The 11,179-nt window shown below is 48.0% G+C and overlaps 1 protein-coding gene and 1 pseudogene across 1 annotated transcript in view; both read right to left on the bottom strand.

Moving 5' to 3' along the window:
- LOC106879550 (rho-related GTP-binding protein RhoE) overlaps positions 1-11,179 on the bottom strand; it is a 126,669-nt gene that overhangs the window by 10,819 nt on the left and 104,671 nt on the right. The window lies entirely within an intron of this gene.
- LOC149134046 (uncharacterized) lies at positions 3,045-4,656 on the bottom strand (annotated as a pseudogene).

Below are 11,179 nucleotides of genomic sequence, written 5' to 3'. Positions count from 1 at the left end.
ATATGATATATTACTATAACTATGCCCATATATATCGACAAGAAGTAAACATGTATACAAAATACTGGAACTCCAAAATGTGCATAATACTGGTGCATAATAAAACTGGAGGACACTTGGAAGTTGACATCCCTTTACAGAAGAATCCATCTCCTCATAAAACTTCACATATATATACACACACACACACACACATATATCATCATTTAACGTCCGCTTTCCATGCTAGCATGGGTTGGACGATTTGACTGAGGACTGGTGAAACTGGATGGCAACACCAGTTTCTACAGCTGAATGCCCTTCCTAACGCCAACCACTCAGAGAGTGTAGTGGGTGCTTTTACGTGTCACCCGCACGAAAACGGCCACGCTCGAAATGGTGTCCTTTATGTGCCACCCGCACAAGAGCCAGTCCAGGGGCACTGGCAATGATCTCGCTCGAAAACCCTACCAGGCCAGTCAGGCGGTACTGGCAACAGTCACGCTCAGGATGGTACATCTTATGTGCCACCCGCACAAGAGCCAGTCCAGGGGCCCTGGCAACGATCTCACTTGGCTTGCCGGGTCTTCTCACGCACAGCACATTTCCAAAGGTCTCGGTCAGTAGTCATCGCCTCGGTGAGGCCCAATGTTCGAAGGTCTTGCCTCACCACCTCAGCCAAGGTCTTCCTGGGCCTACCTCTTCCACGGGTTCCCTCAACTGTCAGGGAGTGGCACTTTTTCACGCAGCTATCCTCATTCATTCTCACCACATGTCCAAACCAGCGCAATCGTCTCTCTTGCACACCACAACTGATGCTTCTTATATTCAGCTTTTCTCTCAAGATACTTACACTCTGATGGGTATGCACATTTACATTACACATCCAGCGGAGCATACTGGCTTCATTCCTTGCGAGCTTACGCATGTCCTCAGCAGTCACAGCCCATGTTTCACTGCCATGTAGCATGGCTGTTCGTACACATGCGTCATACAGTCTGCCTTTTACTCTGAGTGAGAGTCCCTTTGTCGCCAGCAGAGGTAAGAGCTCTCTAAACTTGACCCAGGCTATTCTTATTCTAGCAGTTACACTTTCAGCACCCCCACCCCCATATATATATATATACATACATACATACATACATACACACACACACACAGACATATATATATATATATATATATATAATAATATTATTAGGGACAAAACGTGGTGTGGTGAATAAATTGTTGTCTAAAATTATGCAAAAATCAAAATAACACTGACATCTCATTTTGACATATATTTACCAAAATTACATAAAAATATCTTGAAATACTAAAGAGTAAATTCATTCAATCAAATCGCTATTGGCTTCAACCACAGCCTCCAGACGACTTTGGAATCTCCTGCAACTCTTCTGGACGGTCTCCTTGTTTAAGGTGGTGAGTGTTACCATAATCCTTGCCTTCAGTTCATCTTTGGTGTTACAAGGAATTTTGTTGGTCTCTCGCTGAACTGTGCCCCACATATAATAATTAAGGGGTTGCAGTCTGTGGAGATAGGTGGCCAGATGTTAGGGGTGATGTGGTTGCAGAAATTGTCTGACAACCATGACTGGGTACTCCTGCTTAGGTGGAATGGTGCAGAGTTCTGTTGCCAGACATAGGGTCTTCTAGCAGCCACCTTCCTGATCCAGGCAGCACTACTTACTCCAGACACTTGATGTAGGCCTCCGTGTAAGAAGAAGAGTGGAAGCATCACATTGCCATCCCTAGTGATCATTCTAAACACTACGGTGTTGACGGGATGTTTGATTTTTATCACTCTCGGTACATGTCTTCAGATTGCACTCTCCGCAGATTGACATCCAAACACTCTGAAATGTTCGTATTGCAGCTTCTGCTACAAATGCCAAGCAGTAGAGCATGTCGTTTCCAAATTTATGGCAGAGTAAATTGCATCATGATGCTGTTTTTCTCACAGAGAGTGCCCAACTGATCCTACTATACTGTGTATTTGACAACATAAACAAAAACAATATGCATATGTGACAATATACCCATTACACCCTGCACATATATACATATGTATAACTACATGAAGATTTGTTAGTGAACAGGTCGCGGTTTCAAAGCAACTAGAATATTTTGACAAAAATTAAATTTAAATGTTGAAGTGAATCTAATGGGTCTTTCAGGGTATTCAAATGCCTTATAAACACCATCCACGCTGCAATTGTATATAAATCTATCTATCTATCTATCTATCTATCTATATATATATATATGTGTATATATATATATATATACATATATATACACACACACACACACACACACACATATATACATATATTCTTTTCTTTTATTCATTTAATTGTTTCAAATGTTTCACTGCAACCATACTGAAGCACTATGGTTACTTGAACAAATTGAGCCCAGGACTTATTCATTGTAAGCTAAGTACTCATTCTATCCATCCTTTTGACTGAATTGCTAAGTTACGGGGGACGAGGCACACCAACATCAGTTGTAAAGCAATGGTGGGGTGACAAACATAAACACGCAAATACACACATATATACATATAAGCTGGGGTTCTATCAGTTTCCGTCTATAAAATCCACAAACAAAGCTTTGGTTGGCCCAAAGCAATAGTAGAAGGCATTGACCCAACGTGCAACGCAGTGAGACTGAACCCAGAACCATATGGTTGAGAAGCAAGCTTCTTACCGCACAGCCACTCCTGCACCTATATATATATATAGATATATATATATCATCATCATCGTTTAACGTCCGCTTTCCATGCTAGCATGGGTTAGACGATTTGACTGAGGACTGGTGAAACCGGATGGCAACACCAGGCTCCAATCTAAATTTGGCAGAATTTCTACAGCTGGATGCCCTTCCTAACGCCAACCACACACACACATATATATATATATATAAAAATAAAAAAAATAAAAAAGGGGTTGTATGAGTGTATAGAGGAATATATTATTTAAAAGAGTTCCAACTCTGTTTTTTTATGTTTTGTTTATATTCTTATAAAATTAATGTGGGATATAGAATATGGAATATATAATATAAATAGTAAAATGAAATGAAGTATTGAATGTCTTATTGAATATATGAAATATTGAGTATTAAATATATATAGGGGCTAGTATACTTTCCTGCTTCATAGCAGTCCTCAAGGTCCCGTCTGACAGATGTACTGTAGTTGACTGGCTGTCCTTTTGTCTTTTATACATATTCCTTTGGACAGCAGCAGTAGGTGTTTGGCTATTTTTAGAGATGATGCCAAACCATTTTTCAATGTTTATTTTTAGAAATGATGACATTTGAGAAATTTTTTGTGTTTTAGTTATAGGGATAAGATTTTTAAACCCCAAGTAAGATTAATTTAATCATTGTTTGTTAAGAGTGGGTTTGAATTTCTTAATAAAGCCCTTTTCTTTCCATTTTCTCTCAATTTCATTCAGGTTGTAAAGTTTATGGAATGGAAATATCATAAAAGTTTTTCGACCACATGTTGCCAGATGGTTACTCAGTGGTATTTGGCAGTCCTCTGGGTTTTTAATCTGTTGTCGATGCACACGTGAGCATTCCGATAGTGCATTACCTGTCTGGCCAATGTATAGTTCTTCACAATTAGGGCATTTGATGCAGTAGATTAGATTTCTACTTTTGCAGTTCATGTTCGCATTGGTGAATATTTTCCCAGTTTTTGTGTTCATATATGGGCCAGTATGAATTGATTGGCATGTACCGCATCGACTATCATTGCATTTGGATACAGTGAATGTTTGATTTTTGTTGCTGAGGTCAAACCTTGCCTTTGTTAATAGCTTTTTCAAGTTTTTAGGTTGTCTCTTACTGAGAGTTATATTTTGATCTGTAATGATATTTCTCAATTCCTTACTTTGTGCAAGGATTGGTAGGTTTGCTTTAGCGATATTGAAGATGTTCTGGTGGCATGGATTGTGTGTCACTATAAATGGTATGATTTGTTCTTGTTTTTCTCTTCTTTGCGGTGTCCTCAGGTGTTGTATGGGTATTTTTGAAGCCCGCTGAATACCATTTTCTATAAGTAGTGGCAGGTATCTTTATTTGAGCAGAAATTCTTTCAGTTCCATCAGGCGCTGATTTCTGATCTTTAGATCCTCTATAATGGTACAGATTCTTCTGGTTAAGCAGTATGGGATGTTACGTTTTGTATGGGGTGGATGGCATGATTTAAAATTCAGGTATTGGTGTGTATCTGTGTGTTTATAATATATATCTGTGGTAATGGCGGTGTTCTTTTTAACTACCATTATATCTAGAAATGGTAATTTGGTATTGCTCATCTCCTTTGTAAATTGGATGGATGGGTGTAGGTTGTTCAGGAGGGTGTTGAATTCTTCCACAGTGTTTTGAGATTTTGTCCAGATTATAAAGCAATCGTCGAGGTATCTCTTCCATGCTTTTTCAATATACTTCCTAAATTCAGTGTTGTATCTCTCTTCTATTTCCTGGTAAAGTTTTTGTTCTAAGTAACCCGTCACCAAATTCCTATTTATGCAAATTTAATACTCAATATTTCATATATTCAATAAGACATTCAATACTTCACTTCATTTTACTATTTATATTATATATTGCATATTCTATATCCCACACTAATTTTATGAGAATATTAATAAAACATAAAAAACAAAGAGTTGGAACTCTTTTAAATAATATATATATATATCCATGGTGGTGCATCAGCATGGCCGCAGCTCTAAGCTGAAACTTAAAAAAAAAAAAAAAAAAAAAAAAAAAAAATATATATTATTCAAAAGAATTCCAACTCTGTTTTTTATGTTTTATTTATATTCTTATAAAATTAATGTGGGATATAGAATATGGAATATATAGTATATATAGTAAAATGAAATGAAATATTGAATATTAAATATATAAGGACTAGTATACTTTACTGCTTTCTAGCAGTCTTTAAGGTCCCAAACACTTCTGTCACACGGGACCTAGAAGACTGCTAGAAAGCAGGAAAGTATACTAGTCCTTATATATTTAATATTCAATATTTCATTTATTCAATAAGGCATTCAATACTTCATTTCATTTTACTATAAATACTATGAATTCCATATTCTATATCCCACATTAATTTTATAATATAAATAAAACATAAAAAAACAGAGTTGGAATTCTTTTGAATAATACATTCCTCTATACACTATCATACAAATCCCTTTTTAAAATTTTCTTTCTTTATATATATATATATATATATATATATATATGTATATATATATATATACATGGTCGTTGCCAGTGCCCCTGGACTGGCTCATGTGAGGGCGACACATGAAATCTTTCGAGCGGGATCGTTGCCAGTGCCACTGGACTGACTCATGTGCGGGCGACACATGAATCTCTCGAGCGGGATCGTTGCCAGTGCCCCTGGACTGGCTCATGTGCGGGCGACACATGAATTCTTTCGAGTGGGATCGTTGCCAGTGCCCCTGGACTGGCTCATGTGCGGGTGACACATGAAATCGTTCAAGCGGGATCGTTGCCAGTGCCCCTGGACTGGCTCATGTGCGGGCGACACATGATATCTTTCGAGCGACATCGTTGCCAGTGCCCTTGGACTGGCCCTTGTGCGGGTGACACATGAACTGTTTCGAGCGGGATCGTTTGCCAGTGCCCCCGGAGTGGCTCATGTGCGGGCGACACTTGAAATCTTTCGAGCGGGATCGTTGCCAGTGCCCCTGGACTGGCTTATGTGCGGGCGACACATGATATCTTTCAAGCGGGATCATTTGCCAGTGACCCTGAACTGGCTCATGTGCGGGCGACACATGAAATCTTTTGAGCGGGATCGTTGCCAGTGCCCCTGGACTGGCTCATGTGCAGGCGACACATGATATCTTTCGTGCGAGATCGTTGCCAGTGCCCATGGACTGGCTCTTGTGCGAGTGACACATGAGGTTTTTCGAGCGAGATTGTTGCCGGTGCCCCTGGACTGGCTCATGTGCGGGTGACACATGAAATCGTTCAAGCGGGATCGTTGCCAGTGCCCCTGGTCTGGCTAATGTGCGGGCGACACATGATATCTTTTGAGCGACATCGTTGCCAGTGACCCTGAACTGGCCCTTGTGCAGGTGACACATGAAATGTTTTGAGTGGGATCGTTGCCAGCGCCCCTGGACTGGCTCATGTGCGGGCGACACATGAAATCTTTCGAGCGGGATCGTTGCCAGTGCCCCTGGACTGGCTCATGTGTGGGCAACACATGATATCTTTCGAGCGAGACCGTTGCCGGTGCCTCTGGACTGGCTCTTGTGCGGGTGACACATGAAATGTTTTGAGCGGGATCATTGCCAGTGCCCATAGACTGGCTCATGTGCGGGAGACACATGAAATCTTTCGAGCGAGATCGTTGCCGGTGCCCCTGGGCCGGCTTGCGGGTGACACATGAGGTTTTTCGAGCGAGGTCGTTGCCGGTGCCCCCGGACTGGCTCATGTGCGGGCGACACATGAAATCTTTCGAGCGGGATCGTTGCTAGTGCCCCCGGACTGGCTCTTGTGCGGGTGACACATGAGGCCTTTTCGAGCGGGATCGTTGCCGGTGCCCCTGGACTGGCTCATGTGCGGGCGACACATGAATCTTTCAAGCGGGATCGTTGCCAGTGCCCCTGGACTGACTCTTGTGCGGGTGACACATGAGGCTTTTTCGAGCGGGTTCGTTGCCAGTGCCCCTGGATTGGCTCTTGTGCGGGTGACACATGAGGCTTTTTCGAGCGGGATCGTTGCCAGTGCCCCTGGACTGGCTCTTGTGTGGGTGACACATGAGGCTTTTTCGAGCGGGATCATTTGCCATTGCCCCCGGACTGGCTCATGTGCGGGTGACACATGAAATCTTTCGTGCGAGATAGTTGCCAGTGCCCATGGACTGGCTCTTGTGCGAGTGACACATGAGGTTTTTCGAGCGAGATTGTTGCCGGTGCCCCTGGACTGGCTCATGTGTGGGCAACACATGATATCTTTCGAGCGAGACCGTTGCCGGTGCCTCTGGACTGGCTCTTGTGCGGGTGACACATGAAATGTTTTGAGCGGGATCATTGCCAGTGCCCATAGACTGGCTCATGTGCGGGAGACACATGAAATCTTTCGAGCGAGATCGTTGCCGGTGCCCCTGGGCCGGCTTGCGGGTGACACATGAGGTTTTTCGAGCGAGGTCGTTGCCGGTGCCCCCGGACTGGCTCATGTGCGGGCGACACATGAAATCTTTCGAGCGGGATCGTTGCTAGTGCCCCCGGACTGGCTCTTGTGCGGGTGACACATGAGGCCTTTTCGAGCGGGATCGTTGCCGGTGCCCCTGGACTGGCTCATGTGCGGGCGACACATGAATCTTTCAAGCGGGATCGTTGCCAGTGCCCCTGGACTGACTCTTGTGCGGGTGACACATGAAATGTTTGAGCGGGTTCGTTGCCAGTGCCCCTGGACTGGCTCTTGTGCGGGTGACACATGAGGCTTTTTCGAGCGGGATCGTTGCCAGTGCCCCTGGACTGGCTCTTGTGCGGGTGACACATGAGGCTTTTTCGAGCGGGGTTGTTGCCAGTGCCCCTGGACTGGCTCTTGTGCGGGTGACACATGAGGCTTTTTCGAGCGGGATCGTTTGCCAGTGCCCCCGGACTGGTTCATGTGCGGGTGACACATGAAATCTTTCGTGCGAGATCGTTGCCAGTGCCCATGGACTGGCTCTTGTGCGAGTGACACATGAGGTTTTTCGAGCGAGATCGTTGCCGGTGCCCCTGAACTGGCTCATGTGCGGGCGACACATGAATCTTTCAAGCGGGATCGTTGCCAGTGCCCCTGGACTGACTCTTGTGCGGGTGACACATGAAATGTTTGAGCGGGTTCGTTGCCAGTGCCCCTGAACTGGCTCATGTGCGGGCGACGCCCCTGGGCTGGCTCTTGTGCGGGTGACACATGAGGTTTTTCGAGCAGGATCGTTGCCGGTGCCCCTGGACTGGCACCTGTGTGGGCAACACATGATATCTTTCGAGCGAGACCGTTGCCGGTGCCTCTGGACTGGCTCTTGTGCGGGTGACACATGAAATGTTTTGAGCGGGATCATTGCCAGTGCCCATAGACTGGCTCATGTGCGGGAGACACATGAAATCTTTCGAGCGAGATCGTTGCCGGTGCCCCTGGGCCGGCTTGCGGGTGACACATGAGGTTTTTCGAGCGAGGTCGTTGCCGGTGCCCCCGGACTGGCTCATGTGCGGGCGACACATGAAATCTTTCGAGCGGGATCGTTGCCAGTGCCACTGGACTGACTCATGTGCGGGCGACACATGAATCTCTCGAGCGGGATCGTTGCCAGTGCCCCTGGACTGGCTCATGTGCGGGCGACACATGAATTCTTTCGAGTGGGATCGTTGCCAGTGCCCCTGGACTGGCTCATGTGCGGGTGACACATGAAATCGTTCAAGCGGGATCGTTGCCAGTGCCCCTGGACTGGCTCATGTGCGGGCGACACATGATATCTTTCGAGCGACATCGTTGCCAGTGCCCTTGGACTGGCCCTTGTGCGGGTGACACATGAACTGTTTCGAGCGGGATCGTTTGCCAGTGCCCCCGGAGTGGCTCATGTGCGGGCGACACTTGAAATCTTTCGAGCGGGATCGTTGCCAGTGCCCCTGGACTGGCTTATGTGCGGGCGACACATGATATCTTTCAAGCGGGATCATTTGCCAGTGACCCTGAACTGGCTCATGTGCGGGCGACACATGAAATCTTTTGAGCGGGATCGTTGCCAGTGCCCCTGGACTGGCTCATGTGCAGGCGACACATGATATCTTTCGTGCGAGATCGTTGCCAGTGCCCATGGACTGGCTCTTGTGCGAGTGACACATGAGGTTTTTCGAGCGAGATTGTTGCCGGTGCCCCTGGACTGGCTCATGTGCGGGTGACACATGAAATCGTTCAAGCGGGATCGTTGCCAGTGCCCCTGGTCTGGCTAATGTGCGGGCGACACATGATATCTTTTGAGCGACATCGTTGCCAGTGACCCTGAACTGGCCCTTGTGCAGGTGACACATGAAATGTTTTGAGTGGGATCGTTGCCAGCGCCCCTGGACTGGCTCATGTGCGGGCGACACATGAAATCTTTCGAGCGGGATCGTTGCCAGTGCCCCTGGACTGGCTCATGTGTGGGCAACACATGATATCTTTCGAGCGAGACCGTTGCCGGTGCCTCTGGACTGGCTCTTGTGCGGGTGACACATGAAATGTTTTGAGCGGGATCATTGCCAGTGCCCATAGACTGGCTCATGTGCGGGAGACACATGAAATCTTTCGAGCGAGATCGTTGCCGGTGCCCCTGGGCCGGCTTGCGGGTGACACATGAGGTTTTTCGAGCGAGGTCGTTGCCGGTGCCCCCGGACTGGCTCATGTGCGGGCGACACATGAAATCTTTCGAGCGGGATCGTTGCTAGTGCCCCCGGACTGGCTCTTGTGCGGGTGACACATGAGGCCTTTTCGAGCGGGATCGTTGCCGGTGCCCCTGGACTGGCTCATGTGCGGGCGACACATGAATCTTTCAAGCGGGATCGTTGCCAGTGCCCCTGGACTGACTCTTGTGCGGGTGACACATGAGGCTTTTTCGAGCGGGTTCGTTGCCAGTGCCCCTGGATTGGCTCTTGTGCGGGTGACACATGAGGCTTTTTCGAGCGGGATCGTTGCCAGTGCCCCTGGACTGGCTCTTGTGTGGGTGACACATGAGGCTTTTTCGAGCGGGATCATTTGCCATTGCCCCCGGACTGGCTCATGTGCGGGTGACACATGAAATCTTTCGTGCGAGATAGTTGCCAGTGCCCATGGACTGGCTCTTGTGCGAGTGACACATGAGGTTTTTCGAGCGAGATTGTTGCCGGTGCCCCTGGACTGGCTCATGTGTGGGCAACACATGATATCTTTCGAGCGAGACCGTTGCCGGTGCCTCTGGACTGGCTCTTGTGCGGGTGACACATGAAATGTTTTGAGCGGGATCATTGCCAGTGCCCATAGACTGGCTCATGTGCGGGAGACACATGAAATCTTTCGAGCGAGATCGTTGCCGGTGCCCCTGGGCCGGCTTGCGGGTGACACATGAGGTTTTTCGAGCGAGGTCGTTGCCGGTGCCCCCGGACTGGCTCATGTGCGGGCGACACATGAAATCTTTCGAGCGGGATCGTTGCTAGTGCCCCCGGACTGGCTCTTGTGCGGGTGACACATGAGGCCTTTTCGAGCGGGATCGTTGCCGGTGCCCCTGGACTGGCTCATGTGCGGGCGACACATGAATCTTTCAAGCGGGATCGTTGCCAGTGCCCCTGGACTGACTCTTGTGCGGGTGACACATGAAATGTTTGAGCGGGTTCGTTGCCAGTGCCCCTGGACTGGCTCTTGTGCGGGTGACACATGAGGCTTTTTCGAGCGGGATCGTTGCCAGTGCCCCTGGACTGGCTCTTGTGCGGGTGACACATGAGGCTTTTTCGAGCGGGGTTGTTGCCAGTGCCCCTGGACTGGCTCTTGTGCGGGTGACACATGAGGCTTTTTCGAGCGGGATCGTTTGCCAGTGCCCCCGGACTGGTTCATGTGCGGGTGACACATGAAATCTTTCGTGCGAGATCGTTGCCAGTGCCCATGGACTGGCTCTTGTGCGAGTGACACATGAGGTTTTTCGAGCGAGATCGTTGCCGGTGCCCCTGAACTGGCTCATGTGCGGGCGACACATGAATCTTTCAAGCGGGATCGTTGCCAGTGCCCCTGGACTGACTCTTGTGCGGGTGACACATGAAATGTTTGAGCGGGTTCGTTGCCAGTGCCCCTGAACTGGCTCATGTGCGGGCGACGCCCCTGGGCTGGCTCTTGTGCGGGTGACACATGAGGTTTTTCGAGCAGGATCGTTGCCGGTGCCCCTGGACTGGCACCTGTGTGGGCAACACATGATATCTTTCGAGCGAGACCGTTGCCGGTGCCTCTGGACTGGCTCTTGTGCGGGTGACACATGAAATGTTTTGAGCGGGATCATTGCCAGTGCCCATAGACTGGCTCATGTGCGGGAGACACATGAAATCTTTCGAGCGAGATCGTTGCCGGTGCCCCTGGGCCGGCTTGCGGGTGACACATGAGGTTTTTCGAGCGAGGTCGTTGCCGGTGCCCCCGGACTGGC

This window comes from Octopus bimaculoides, chromosome 9 (assembly GCF_046866305.1).
Source record: "Octopus bimaculoides isolate indiv1 chromosome 9, ASM4686630v1, whole genome shotgun sequence".
Classification (NCBI taxonomy): Eukaryota; Metazoa; Mollusca; class Cephalopoda; order Octopoda; family Octopodidae; genus Octopus; species Octopus bimaculoides.
Note: the sequence above shows the minus strand (reverse complement) of the source record. Positions and strands in the feature narration are given on the sequence as shown.